Here is a 14,505-nt window from a genome sequence, read left to right on the forward strand (position 1 = left end):
GATATTTCTGCGTATGAATATAAAAATAATATTTTTTAAAAAATTTAACCTAGCTTTCTGGTGACACGGACATCTCCTGTTTTTAAGACACGGAACGAGTAATTAACATTACTTGAAAATATCGGATCAATATTTTGCGTCATAGATACTTTCTGCTCAAATTCTTAATACATTAAATCATTATGTCGGTATTTGTACCAAGAATATCTAATACTAAATAACTTTTGATAGGTGATAAAATTGTAGCATCAGTGAAAAGGTCGAGTAAAAATAAATCCATTACGATGATAGCAATAATAATAATAATGCCAATAATACTGTTTGGAGGAGAAATTAAAATTAGGTAATCGAAGAAAGCGATTATAAGGAGAGGGCAAAAGAGGAAGAAGGAACGGACTGTTTTATCATACCAGATAGTCATGTACTATCTAAGATTATTCCGCAGATATTTTGTGATAACTTAAATGTGGGTATTTTACGAGCAAGTGCATTTGAACGCCAGAAACGAAGTTTTAAATATTATAGTACAAGGTATCAGGGCAGTCTAGAACAATATTTTATCTTAAACATTACTAACGGTGTAACCGTGTATCGACAATTGTAAGCATGGATCGTTTCACAAAAACTAGTTACTAGAGATCTCCAAACCAATAGTGTGTTCCATATCTTCTCGTTGAGCCACCCCATCTCGTGCACGCCCCCACACTGCCGCTTCCCCTTTTGGCCCCAGGAGATGGAAACTAAGCAACCAAAAAATCCATCGTCGCCAAGTACTACTCGTAATACACCTCAGTGGACCGCTGGGAGTGGTCTCAACGCAATCTCTTCGCAAACTTCTCGCAAGTCCCATCAGCGTCACCAATGAGCACCACCCCACCTGATGAATATTCATTAATTCTCTCTCGCTCTCTCTTGGTCACACATTACTATTCTGTAGATTTACCTGGAGTCACCAGAGCAGACAGCTTATGAAATAAAAAAAAAAAAAAAAAAAACACTGGACGCAAAGAATCAGTTATATCCTTGCGTCCAGTGTGTATATCCGTATTCCAATCATACCGATAAGCCATCGCATAGTATGGTCGAGTTTGGTGTGCTATTACCCTGTGAGGACTTTCGGGACCTGGTACGTTCTCGCCTAATCTGTTAGGTATTTTGGCCGACCTGAACGCCTGAGATATGGAGGGAAGCAGGGGACTCGTACGAGCGAAATAGGGATTCGGTCGGTGACTCGACTATAACGTGACGGACAAATGCGGTCCTTGCAATATCTAGCCAGGCGTTCCACCCTGGGGATATCTATCCGGTGGGCCAATAATAATATTCTAGAATAATAATTTGATTAATAAAGGTGCCACGACTACTGCGGCTTTAACGTGAAGGGCTATTTTGTTTTGCTTAATAAAATTGCGAGAGAGAGAGAGGGAGAGAGAGAGAGGAAAAACCTTCGAGGCCTTCGACTGTTACCAACACTGCGTGTCGTGTAACTACTTACCTTAAACGAAAAAGGATTTTTAAAAAACATTCGTAGTGCTACGACACATTAGAAGGGAACAGGTAACAAAACACTGATCTAGTAATTAGAGTACATCAGTACCTTTGGAGACGGCGAATATGAAAATTTAAAGTAGTTTTTTTTTTTTTTTTTTTTTTTACGAAATAGGCTGAACGCACGACGTGAGTAAAAAAATTTTATTCTCTGCTAATAAAGGGATCCGTACGAAATTAAATAATATAATTATCAGTATATCTTTAAACATCAGGTACTGTTCTTATTATCGCTCGATTACATGCTATTATAGGCTTACACGCCTGAACGATCCGGACCCAGTAAAAAAATTAAGTCCCAAATAGATGTCCATATTATTAAGTAGCTATAATAAAAATGTTGTATTATTAATAGAATTAGAAAGTTTACTCGTCTACATCTAAACACGAAATACTTTGTTTGATCATTTTACCGTGTTGCAGGTCATATGAACAGAATCTAGACGGAGGGCCGAGTCATTTAGCAAATGATCATTCTTAGAAGTGATTCGAAAAAGTTCGACGCGTAAAAGGTGGGGACCCAAACTAGACAAAAAATCTGTCCCCTTTACCGTTTTTGCCAACCGCTGAATCCTATGTGATTATTCTAGACTTAGGACGTGGGTAACACTGCGACGTATCAACCTTATGATTATGATTCTTTTTAATATTTTTTACTCAAAATCTCACATGTACTCTAATCATCTTCTATACATTTGACCAATCTGCAAATACGCAAAGAAAAAGTCTAAAGTTTTTTATATTCTGTTTCGCATTGCTTTATTGTTTGTTGTTTTAGAGGCAAGTTTGTAAGTTGCAACGTGTGGTGCCAGAGTCTTGTGTCATCACTTTCAGATTTTTTTCAGAGTTTATCGACTGTGAACTTAGGGGTCCACGGTCAGTTCTGCATCGCTTCCAATACTGGCGAAACGGAAGATCTGTTGAACTCTACTAAAACGAAAGGTTGTATTTTGATTTAATCCGGCAGCGGAAAAAAGGAAAATGAATACAATTCTACGTTCTACCAAATCTACGATGTTTTATTTCTAACGTGCCATTTTTATCTGAGTCATACGAATGTAGCCAATAAACTAATACATTAATAAAGACTATACGGCATGGAAATGTTGTAGGACAGACATTACAAACAATATGTATCCGAGCTAGAAACAGTATGGTAGCTTTTCCGTTTTTGCTTACCGGTGAAAAAAATTAAAAAAAAAAACCGGAAGATTCAAAGCTATTTAGATATTTGAGAAAATGGCCTGGCTATCGTCACGACAAATACTGCAAGTTGAATACTTTTATTATTATTATTTTTTTTTTAAATTTTAGTTTTTTAAATTATTTATTCAAGATATATTGTATCATAGTTGCGATGAGCTAGTTTCGATAATTGTAGAAGACGATTTGCCTTAAATTATAATACACTGATTTAAAATTACCAATTGGATGTATAATAATTTGTTTGACAATTTCAATTAGGCACTGTATAGCATATGCAGAACGGGGGGTTCGTTTCATAACAAGATGTATGGCCTTTCAGTCGTTTAGCAATAGCTGTCCTAATACTCAGATTTTGTTATCAAAAGAAAAAGGCCCAAAACGGTTCGATGTTTCAGAGAATTTTCACTAGATGTTTCGTTACGGTTTCTAAAACTCGATTAATGAGTAGGGCGATGATGGACCTTCTTGTCTATAAACACTTAGGGGTGCATTGTAGAATATGTTAATGTTATTCAAACTGGAATAAGCTTTTTCGAAACAGGACATCATTTCGAACTTGACATAGAATTTTAAAGCAACTACCGTAACAATCTAAAGACAATTAATTACTAAAGCAAATAATAAAGGACACCTCGTAAGATGTTTACTTCTTGCGTTTTTTATGTCTTGTCTGTCTGTCTGTATCTTATGTCTTAACATTTTCATTTTATTAGAGTTCGTATTGAGAATGACGTTTAATTCATTTTTCTGAACGTGTAAAGGTAATAGTGATTGTCCTTAAGTAGATAATAATCTTTGTAAGTGGAGATCAATTTTTCTCTTGGGTTTAACGCCCGAATCGAGTAAATTACCCACCGCTGAGCCACCGTTAATTAAAGAATTAAGCCAATTAGTTGTATTCGACCACGAGGCACACCTTTTGCAGTGTCCAATCATTTCAGCAATTTCAAAACAGTGACCCTCACTGATGGGCGGAATGCCTGGGCCCATGAGCTATCTGTCGTTATATAACAAGCATACAATTTTCGGAAGCGTTTTCAAATGTAAATAATTTTTAAGCGTAAGTTATACCGACAATATTGGCTAGTATGGAGCCGCTATTTAGCATTTTTGTAAAAAAAATGGCAACCGAGATATGACGATTTGTCATTATCTATTTTATCTACTAATCAACAACTGTACCTTTTCTATTTTGCTTCAGAAATATGAAAGAGATTTGTAATTCCAAAATCACTTAACTTGTTTTATTATTGATTAGTGTATGTATATATTATTATTAGTTAATATATTTGTTGTTACATCCAAATAGCTACTATCGTCAATGGTAAGTTTGCAAGGCAGTTTCTTTTAGAAAAAATGTCTTGTGCCTTGCTACGGGTTTCTAACTAACCATGAACGTAGAATGGAACTGGAACAGGTCATACGTTATCTTCCGTCTCAAGCAGGCAGATTCAAAAAAACCGCGTCAAATGATCCGCCAAGCTATAAAAATATAATTTTACGAGGAAGGAGAGCGGCCGTTGAAAACCCGTCAGGGTGACAGATTACATGATACACTTATGACGAACTTACGTAAGACTAACGGTTCCGTTGTTTCACTAAGAAAATAATTGATTCGAACTAAAAAGCGAAGGCAGTTAAGTAAGTTATATGTTACAAATCGAATTGACCCTGTTAGTATCACAGTGCAGATTATCTGTTATACCCTTACTAAAGCAAAGACATCAAAAAGCGAACGAACTCATGCATCTGATTAAACCAAATATTATTATCTGTGGTGTATCGTTACCCAGCAAATTTTGCAATCAATTGCTTATTATTTTATTTGTATTTGGGGTGAACGTATTGATAAGGTAATTTCACGCTACCCTATCTAAACATTTGCTCGACCACCAATAACTACGCATAGGCAGAACACTCGTTTTACTATACGCTCCGTCCACTAACAACCATTACGTTTCGAATCTTAATTCCGGTATCGCCGTTAGGTATTTCAGCAGGTAGATGGCTGTCTCCCGGCACGTAAAAAGTGCGCCTATATTCGGATTCAAACCTAGGTCACAACCTGTTCCAGTGGCTAGCAAACAGGCACCTTCGTTTAAGCTCGTGCTGTGCATTTACTCTACTACCCATTCACAAAATAGGTTTCAGAGCAAAAGTTATTAAACTTGTTTATTTTTTGTATTCCATTTTTTTTTCGTATCTGCTATTCTTCCGCGAACCCTTTTTTCGGTCCTGGCTTTTTTTTTGCTGTCCGAAAGAAACCGTACAAATTTTCTGAAAACTGGTATCAGACATCACTACGTGCAACAACACCTATTTTAATTCCCTGTAATTGATGAGTCCAGTTCTGAAGTTCTAAATTTAAAGATCTAATCGTTCGCCTAGATATTATCCCAGCATTGCCTTTAGACGGGTAAACGCTGATATAACAAAAACAGTTAAAAATTTCATGACTTTTAATGACGGTTCATGATGGTGTGTTGTGGCCACGTATCTCACATATATTAATTTTTAGTCACCACTTTTTAGAGTGGGGTCTCCCAAAAACAATGAGTACCTTCTCAAAAATAAAAACACCCAGGCACCAATAAATAGCTTCTTCCTTATCTGCAGCATGTATTTCAGTATCATATGTTGAAAACAGCGTTTGCAGAATGAGGTTTTCATTTAATCCCTCAATATATTCTTTAACATGCAAAAAGAAAAAGTTGCCATTGTCAAAATATCAGTTGCCCATTCGATAGCACCTCTTCAAAAAAAACAAATAGTCTTTAAGACATGAACTAAATTTGCCGATTCTATAAACAAGTAAATCGTATGAGAATTTTGATTATTACCCAGGTTATCTTTGATATAATCTACAGTTGTTTTCTGTATCATAACTTGCCGACTCCGTCTAATGGCGCTCCAAACCCGCCCATATAATGTTGTTTACCGTCTCTTGCTCTAAGTATAGTTTTGGTTATACGTTTAAGCTAATCTTAAAAATTCACTCTAACGCCACTTGACGACATCTCTTTCTAATGCGATTGCTAAACTCTTTGGAAAATTTTCACAAAGCTCTGGCTAAACGAACTTGTAAAATGTACAAACTTTTAAGTGTCCGAGCTTCAGCTACAAGTTTAAGCTATTAAGAGACGAATGCTAGCATATTGTACTGTAGTGCCCTACACAGTCATTGAAATGATGGCTCTCGCCGTGATTGAAGAAACAAAGGACCCTGCTTCTAATAGAAAACAGTTCATAATTAAAACATCGGCTTCATCCATGTTGCACAAACTCTGGCTTACCCCTTCCTTCTTTTGTCGTATCGTCCCCCTGTATAATCTTATAAGAATTGCCCCCACTTATCCTCCGTTTGTGATACGCAGTTGTTGAAAACTCGTGCCGAAAGCCCTCTTCCAGATCACTAGTCCAAAAGACTCAAGGGTAGGAAAGGTAGAAACAGGATTAGTACGCGTACTGCACTACCATAGGCTTAACTACAGATTAAAAAGATATCTAATAGGTTTGGAAAGGATATTGTAGTCAGATGTTCCCTCTAAAAATAAATAAGAATAAAAAGAAAGACGTAGAAATAAAGACGTTAAAATACTTAAAAGATGTGAAAAAGTTGCAGTTGATTAAAAATCTTTGGACAAACTTTATACCTATGTTAACTTTAAGTTAACGTCAGCAGGCATATTCAATTATACTAGGTAGCTGGCGGAAAGGACAAAGTGCCGTGAACATCGCATTCCCATCCGGCAAAATCGATCTCTTTATAGGCTGCAGGTAAAGCGACCACCACACGAAACCTTTTACAGAAGGATACATCACTATGTTATATTTTAATAGCAAAAGCGGATCTGCAACAACATTTCACCCAGCATATTTGCATGGCACATTAATAACCTCTTATTTCTCATTCAGCTTCGGAGCCTCCAAGATTCGGTTGCCCCCTTGCCAACTGTCGTAGGAATTTATACACTAGAGATCAACTTATCGCCGGCATAACCGACATCTTAGTCGGTCTCTCTGACCGATATATTCCTAAGGTAGATAGGACATGTGACTTGCTAAAACCGGCGATGTCCAAAATGGCAGCCATTTCCGAAGCTGTCTTTGACAACGATGCTATGTGAATAGAAGAAATACAGCCAGGGACAATAAATTAGAGAATTGATATTTTTTAAGAGTTGCTCTATAAAGATACTGTTAGAAACTTAGAATGTTTTAGAAGCAATAGGATGGAACAATGCGAGCTAAACATCTTTAGCTATGAAGGTTGCATCGCAGGCGATACTTTGGGTATCGAAAACGTTCTAGCAGCGTCTTAAATTAATTAAAGGTATATTAATATATATCAAAATATTAGTAAAACGATACCTACGTCTGTCTACCTTTCAATCCGTTACCACATCGAGACGAAGGGGTAACAATTCATCTACCGGATTTTTGCATTAGGCCGCGAAAATTCGAGTAACATAACATACGTTCGTTTATGGAAAAATATAGTATCAAGTAAATTTTTGTGATTGTTCAATTAAAAATGTCATAAAGGTCGATTTAGCCTCCAGTAAATATCTTATACAAAACCAACAACTTCGTTTAGTAATAGTTTAGCCCTCCAAACGTGTCTCATGGGAGTTTCTTTCTAGTGTAGTCCTTTTTCTCTAATTTCAGTTTTATGATTTGTTCTGACTCATGTCATTACATCTGAATAGAATAGTTCAAATCGAAGGAACCAGAGAAAAGCCCTGGCAAATACGACGTTTGAGCAATAACATGCATCGAGTTGTTGTTCCACAGACGCGGAGAAATGCTCTTCTTAGAGAAAGAAAAGAAAGCTCGACTAAATAAGGGTTACTTTCCTCCGTTTCGACTGTCGTATTACTCCTTTAAAATCTTGTATTCGATAAAACCGGCTCACAATAAAGGCTATTTCCCTCAAATCCGGTTAGGCTTTGGTTGTCTGTTTCGCGCAATGGATATGCCTTCATCCGCTGTTCGTTTTAGTTGAAAAAAGTTAGTTGTTTTTAGAAGAACAAAATCATAAAAAACAATGCGTCATTTTCTAGAAAATGCTATGTTCAGACGCTGCTATCTCCCACAATGTCAAAGGTATGTATGACTCGTTTGGCTATTGTGTGAAAATTGACAAATAGCTCAGAGTCCTGAAGCGTCTAAAATGTAAAAGCTAGCTACTTCCTGCAATTGTTCTTTAATTTTACCCATTCTTATATGGTTTCTACGGTTAGGTAGAATCAACAGCAGTTTAATTATAGAGCATATAATGGTTCTTCTTTCTCTCGCATTGAATATTACACATGCGCCATTGACGGGTCTAACTTCGTACCATATTTGTTTCTGTTGGTCCTAATAAAAAATCGTTACAAGATGAGACTTCATGTATTGATCAAAATAGGTACACGTGCCCTGTTTAAACCTACCAATAGCGAAAACTCAGAAAAAAAGTTTTCCAAAAAGGGTAATGCGGCGAGATGAAGTCGAAAAACAAAGAAATATGGTGACGGCCTTCTTCTCTAATCCCTAAAAATATAACCTTCTGAACCGTTGAAACTGCTTTCAAGTTCCTATATAGTAATCAATAAATAAATATGCTTTGCTACAAAATACCAAGACTAAATGTATGTAAATAAAAATACTAAATGTTTTCAAATGCAATTGCAATATCTATTAGGCCTATATAAAAGTGGCCAATTTAACATTGTCTTAAACTTATTAGTATTGTGGATTGGCAATCGTGTGTGCTTGTTCATTGCACTTCTTCCGAACTGTAGCACTCTCTACGATAGGAACTGCTCCTGTACCAGCCAAAATTCTAACGTCCAACCTACTTCAGTATTCAGCGGGAGCGTAACGCTTTCTAGACATAGAATTATTCCAAAACCGGCAAGACAGCAGCGCCATCTACAAACACAGCTGCCCCAATATCCACCGGAAGTGTGACGTGCGCCAGGAAAGGAAATACTCTAGCATCTACCAAGATTGCTGCACCATTCGCGCTCGGAACTACTCCAAGAAGTGTAACGCCCTCTGGAGCCGAAATTACTCCAGCACCTACTACAGCTGGAACAACTCCCATACCGAGCAAGATTATACCGTCATCTACCATTCCAACTACTCCAGCATCCATCAGAATTGCAATGCCCTTTACGGCTGGAACTACTTCTACACCAGCTAAAATTGAAACGCCCTCTACAGCCGCACCTACTCCAGAAGAGAGTGAAATTATAATATCCTTTGTAGTCTGAAGTACCCGAGCACTTTTAGGATACCTCTAGAATCAGAACTGTTCCAGCACCGACCAAAATTGAAACGGCCTTTACAGCCGGAACTGCTTCAGCGCTTAGAAAAATTGTGACGTTCAATTGCTGATCCGAAAGTCTTGGCACCTGCCCGTTTAGATGTTGTAAATGAGTATTATGAAGGTTTTACTATTTCTGAGCTGGGTATGAGTTGATATTTGGCTTGCTGGACCTTTTACCAATTGGCGTTTCAATAGGCGCCTGGGACTGGTAGGCAATTTTATTTTGATTCTTGAGCATTAGTCAAACCGTAAAAATGCAGAATTACTAGCCTTTTTTTTTATAGAAGATTGTAAAGACACGTTTTTTTTTTTACTTGCCTTATTTACATTTTGCGTAACGGGTTGATAGCAAATGATTTAATTAAATTCAATACATTTAGTTATATTAAATGGTCATTTTAAAAGTTACATGAACTAACGGGAATTTAGGGCTATACGATGTATTCGGACCTACTCGATCACAGAACATCCTTTGCCAGAGAAATTGAAAGCATAATTCGGCTCAAAGTGCTATCCAGCCTAGTGCTCTCTTTTTCTAGTCATAACATTGTGAGGTATTAATATAGCAAGGCAAATGCTGTTAACGAAATTTGCAAAAACACGTATTACACAGTCGAAACAGACTCATATCACTGCCTTGACGGTAACAGTTATAGGCAACGCTTATATTATATATCAGGCGATAGATTTCTCGATAATTAGTTTCAGCGATATAGGTTATCAAACGAGTAACCTTGACTACCCCTATTAGATCTTCGTATATTTTCATTAATTTCATTACAATCTGCTGTGGTCGTTACGTTTGCGCTTGAAATAATCAGACGACATATAGATTTTATGATAGGATTTTTCTCAAAACAAATGTTAGATACTTATAATACATAATATTATTATTATATGTGGCTATATTGTATAACGAATACACACAATGTAAGTAAATCTATACGATTATAATATGAATGTTTCTTAGATCGAACACGCAAATATACGAACGGCCCCAAAGGGGACATACGTTGCCTGAAGCAGAGAGGTACCCGGAGAGGATATTACCTCTGTTAAATAGATCTGTACGTGATGTACGTTTGTGAGTGTCCGTAAATGCAAATAAATTTTACAATAAATGATTATAAACAAATTTCACATTGGTGACTGGGGTTAGGCAATCACAGTAACAAAAGTTCTATATGCTTCACTCTAAAAACAGTTGTGGTCGATATGGTGAAGCAAGAAAAACCAGTTTTGGATCGACAATTTCTAAACATGGATATTAAAATAATAATAATAATAATAGTAATAAAGCTGAATAAGAATAAACGTCGAAGAAGAAAAATAGCATGCGGTGAAGACTATTTAGATGAAAGCACTTCAATAAAAGCTTATTAGTGGATAATTTTTAGCAACCGATTTTAACAAGACAAATTGTCGAAAATAACAAATTCAGACCTTGTAGATATTTAGTGCAAATTTCGATATAATTACCATTTCTGCTTTATCAGTGGAGATACCCACGCTCTGGTCAAATATTAAAATACGTCAAAGATTCGTTTATGATTTTTTAAAAATTTGAGCTACGCAAATTTAGAAAATCGTGATGCTATAAAACGTATATAATTGCAAAGTGAATTTCAGCAGTCTGTAGCTAATAACACAAAGTACCGGTGTAGGTTAAGGTAAAATAAGGATAAATATTTCAATGCCTTATGTGAAAAAAAAAGGTCAAGGACCCTTACCTCCTACAATATTACGTTGTTGCTACCTTGTGGGTTATCCGGATGTTTCGCTGACAAAATAACACGGAACACGTTTTTCCATTGTTGCTATTTTGTTTTGCAAATTCGCGCAGAAGCTCGATTACTATGGGGATGCTAAAAATCGAAAAATTGCTAATTACTTTACAAGTCTGAGATTTTTCTGATTAGATTGTCACTAGGAAATTCTCGTCCTCCTCCCATCCTTCTTTTTTTAAGACTTCTCTATTATTTTCTAACTGTTCTTTTTTTTTTTTTTTTTTTTTTAAGAGAATATTGGAAACGAAATTATGGATTTGAATTTGTGATCTTAAAAAAGTAAAAAGACGTTTAAATTTTTTTAATATTTTTGAAAATTTTCAAGCTGGCCGCTGTGAAAGTCATACTTGTCCGCTTTAGATCATTACGACATTCGAGAAAATATGAAAGCCTATTTTCTCTATCGTACTTGCAGATTCAAAGGGATCATATATTTAGATAAAAGACTGTTCTTATATGGAACAAGCAGGAGGTAACGTTTCTAATGAACAGTTGTTTCTGCTAACCATTTTAGATGCCAAAATGTTAAGAATAATTCCACCTAAATATCTTGGGCCACATCATGAAGACTTAATGACAGAAAAAAGAGAATAAGCCCTAATCTAAAGGTAAAAATTCCTCACTCTACTCACCCGAGTCATTTGTTCAATATCCTACGTTCAACGTTTCCACCTCTTTGGTCTCAATTGTATTAAGCACAGTCATCATTTAAATTGTATCCATTGTAAAAAAAAAAGTTGGAAAATAAAAAATGTTTGCAGTGGATTACTAATTATGCTTATAAGTTATTCGTTTCATTCCGTTTCACGTGCGATATAGTTCAGCAGACTTTCGACTGTCTCATCAACGACATCTCTATTTTTAGACGTTTTTTCATGCTTAACTTGTTTCTAGTGAATAGTATGTAAATGATTTTTGGCTGAGACCTATAATAATTGATGGGAATTATTAGGAGTGCCTAAATTTGCAAAAAATCCATTTGCATAGACGTGACCTATGGGAGCGTTATAAGTCATCGTAATAGATTTGTTTTTAGTATCATATAAAATTATTTGTTATCCTAAATATTTGTGCGAGTAAATTCAGTACAATGGATACTATTCCTCCAAAAATGATATGTATTTATTCAAAACAGCTATCGGCGCCAGATCGATATAGTGGACGAAATCGCGTTTGAGTGTTTTCTATTATTGAAAATATCTATCACCAACGACGATGTGACAGACAGAGAGTATGGTCACAGTAATGTTCTCAGGCATAATAAACAAAATAAACTAGGTTGACGTGGCACAGTAGGTCATTCTCTAAGGATAGCTCTAAGGATCTTTAAACAACAAGGTAGCGTACTGACCGAAAGCATACAAAAGTAGATTAAGCATTAAACCTTTTTATTAAAATGATTCGACCGTCATTTAATAACAACAGACATGTATTTAAACATTTGCAATTTATTTAACATGGGAAACAGTCTGAAATAAATACATTTTTCATATACAGAGAGCTAAAACTACGTTTGTGGCGCCTGTGGAGTAGGTAAGGGCATCGTTTGTTGGTCCTGGGACGAAAGTATTTTAGTAGTTTAACCTTATTCTAGACGTTCCTCTCTTCTAGTAGGCGAAGATCGTTTCATAATGTACGAGGGCTATACTTATACAAATGTTCTACACATACGTGGTACTCGCATAAGCTATGAGGCCAATCAAAATAACTATCTGCTTGACTTTGCCCTCGCTTATGCTTATTTTTACTATTACTATCTATTTTTTATTATGTCATTATTTGTCTACGATTTCAATATTATTCCTTAACAAATGTTTTTTTAATACTTACCCGAGGATGACTCAGTCGAAGAGCTGCCTAAAAACTGCGTTCTAAATTGCTCTTTTATCACATACGCATTTTCTGAAAACCGTGACGATTTAGAAAATATTATTAAAGGGCATTCTTTTGTGACAAGAAAACGTATTTTGTGGGTCTTCTCACAGATGTATAATGATTAATTTGAAAGTGTGTAAATGGATGTATCTAAATTATTGAATAAATGCATTTGTTATATTGCAAAGTGAGCCCCTGAATATTAAAGAAAATACTCGACATTACGTATTTTTAGACGAAAAATTTAATCTTAATAATTGTTTTGAAATCACTAAACATTGCTTTGGAGTTATGTAAATAAACAACAAAGCTTAGAAGCTACCTCCAAGAAAATATCTCTAATTTTTACTCTACATACCCGCTTTATAAGTTTCGACTTCAAAAGCACATTACCTACGGCACAGTAATCAGGATTTTAGCTCTGCAGTACGTATTTCAAATTTATCATTATTTTACCCTTTAAACAGGTTTACAAATGAGATTTAAAAATCCCTGTTTGAATGAGACTGTAAGTCCGGCCATGTTTTCGTGATATTTTAGTGTTTTGAGTTCTTGATCTTTAAAAGAAACATGGAATATAACAGTGAAGAAAACGGCTTGGCACATAATTTGAATAGTTTTAGCTTTTCCGTCGTAGCATTAGAGAATTAGACAAAATCTCAGCTTTAGGATCACCGTCCTTGTAGATTCAGTAGGTTATAATCATAGATCTGTCGTAGACCTAATTGTTCCTAGCCTTTATCATAAAGACGAAATCAGGTAGACTGCCTACATTATAGGCTCTGTTTTCAAAATCATGTAATTTCCTATAATATTGTTAGGGTATAAGTGATGTCACAGTGCAATGGGCGAAAATAAAAATACTTCTTTGCTTCTTCTAAGGTCTAAAATTATTTTATTTTGGAAAATGTCAGTGTGACTAGTCTATGCTTCGACTTTTCCTTCGTAAGCCGCTTCTAGAACTGTTCACAAGTTTTCACTTCGTTATCATGGAAACGAAAAAAGTTTTGAATATTACAACAATAATCCTGCCGGGTAAGTAACCTGGATTCTTGGCTCCACCATAAGATTAATATTTTCACAAAATACTGAGCAGTTGTCGATGCGCCAAAGTTTCTCATCTCATCTGTGGACCTTTTCTCTTTTTACCAAATACCTATCTACTGAAGTAAAAATATTCAAAGATGGTGCTTTTTTAAGTTCGCCTACTTAACTGTTCGCTGTTAATCCTTACAGATTTTCGAACGGGAAAGGAAATGATGACCCAGTCCCCTTCCGTAAGCAATAAACAGTGATGTTCAGAAGGACGGAATTCACCTTTACAAGCAAGCCTTTAACACAGTAAGCAGTCTATCGTTAGGCCTATCCTTGTATGTACTCTTCTTAGACAATGCAGTAAATCTCTACACGTTTGATATGCTCTTCCCACATGCGTGTATGAGTTCGGTCGTTTAAAATTTACACTGCCTAACCATTTTAAACTGGAACGCTCTTCTTTGTTGAATGTTTTTTGACATGAACTTTATTGCAGTGCAGCAGCTGAAATAACGTTTACGACTGCCCTAGATTGTTCGTTCTATAGAGAGGTAATACTAACTAGGTAAACGATACAAAAGAATACCGTTTTGTTATCAAAGCGAAGTATGCAATTTCTTTGTGAATGACCCTATCATAATCTGAGACAAATCAATTTTCTATTCAGTATTAGCTCAGATGAAACACCAATTTACCTATCAATAAATGGAACATCTGCTGCAACAAATTCCTGTCCGG

The 14,505-nt window shown here is 35.8% G+C and overlaps 1 long non-coding RNA gene across 1 annotated transcript; it reads right to left on the reverse strand.

The window, feature by feature from the left end:
• Positions 1–2,311: 2,311 nt before the first annotated feature.
• On the reverse strand, positions 2,312–12,761 carry LOC147754296 (uncharacterized). Its single transcript, XR_015317601.1, has 3 exons — positions 12,688–12,761; positions 10,801–10,935; positions 2,312–2,475 (listed from the first exon to the last, which is right to left on the reverse strand). It is a non-coding gene; the product is annotated as an uncharacterized LOC147754296 (long non-coding RNA).
• Positions 12,762–14,505: the final 1,744 nt, after the last annotated feature.

The sequence above is a fragment of the Varroa destructor genome, unplaced genomic scaffold (assembly GCF_002443255.2).
Source record: "Varroa destructor unplaced genomic scaffold, Vdes_3.0 BEIS01000007.1, whole genome shotgun sequence".
In the NCBI taxonomy this organism is placed as follows: domain Eukaryota; kingdom Metazoa; phylum Arthropoda; class Arachnida; order Mesostigmata; family Varroidae; genus Varroa; species Varroa destructor.